Here is a 1,566-nt window from a genome sequence, read left to right as displayed (position 1 = left end):
AACATTAGACGATAAGAATAACTTAGAGTAACAACAATTAATAAATTATTAAAAGAATAATATAATAGAATGAGTATATGAAAAATATTATAAAAAATTATAAATTGTACCTTAAAAGGATCAACTTCAATAAAAAACAAAGAATACATTCTTATTCTATGAAGTAGTAAAAAAAATACTAAATATAAAATTATGAATTGACTCTCAAATTTAGATTCATGTACCACAGGAAAACACTATATATAGACTTTAGTAAAACAAAAATAAATATGTAAATTATCTATTATTAAGGTAATTTTTTAATAATGCATTAAATTTTGATTTGATACAATTATAATGAAAATATGTTTCTAAATTAGTATAATTATATATTATTCATTAAATATTAATTACAATATAATTATATTAAAGATATTTTTTATAAAATAATTTAAAAAAATTATTTGATATACGTGAATGGGTAACAAAGATTTTTTATTATTATTATTACTATTATTGATATTATTATTATCATTAAAATTATTAAAAGTATTTTTAATTGATAATTGATAAGTAGTTTAATAGTGCATTAAATATTGATTTGATATAATTATAATGAAGATATGTTGCTAAATTAGTATTATTATATATTATTCATTTAGTATTAATTATAATATAATTACAATAAAATAATTTAGAATAGAAAAAAATTTATTCGTTTTGGAGGGAAAACGAAAGCATGAGAGATCGACACGTCACCTTTAGTAGCCGGGGGAAAACCCAGTTTTAGTATATTAAGTAGATTACAATATTACAATTATATTACAAGTAGCATTTTTTTTGGTGACTATGTTACAAGTAGCATTTAATGAATAATGCATAATTATAGTAATTTAGAAAAATAAAATAAAGTCCAATCATTTATCTTTCGACTGCACACATATGAAGGAGTCACGTATAGTAAATACGGTCGATGATTGTAAAACTGTATACTAACATTGATATAATATTATTTCAGGTATATATTTTGCAGGTATCAAAGAAAAGTGTTGAGTTATTTTTTAGTGGATTTAAATTATTTATTGTTTATTAGAGAATTTTGTGCATTAGAATTCTCTAATAATTTATTATTTATTTTGACTTGATTTTGATATAATTTTTTAATAGTAAAACAACATATAAAAAAATTGTTGGTGGATCTAAGTATTACTAGGTTATTTATGATCACATTGAGTATATATGTTTGATTTATTGAAAAAAGTAAATTACTAAAACTAATTAATAACTATTTTAGAATTAATATATTTAATACTAAATTAAAAAAAATAAACAATACATAATATGTTATATTTTTATTAATCAAATTATTATAATTCAAATTAATCTTAACAAAAAAATTTAAAATTGTAATTTCAGTCTTATCACGTGTATAGTACGGGCTATTATACTTCTTTAATTACTAAAAGAGATCTTTAATATTAAATTATTAACAACAACCAAATCTTTTTATAATATTTAAAAAAAAATTAAATCTTTTTATAAATAGACAAATATACCTTTAATTATTTTTTACGTATTTTTTTTATA

The sequence above is a fragment of the Arachis duranensis genome, chromosome 10 (genome assembly GCF_000817695.3).
Source record: "Arachis duranensis cultivar V14167 chromosome 10, aradu.V14167.gnm2.J7QH, whole genome shotgun sequence".
Lineage (NCBI taxonomy): Eukaryota > Viridiplantae > Streptophyta > Magnoliopsida > Fabales > Fabaceae > Arachis > Arachis duranensis.
This window is presented reverse-complemented; position numbering follows the sequence as displayed.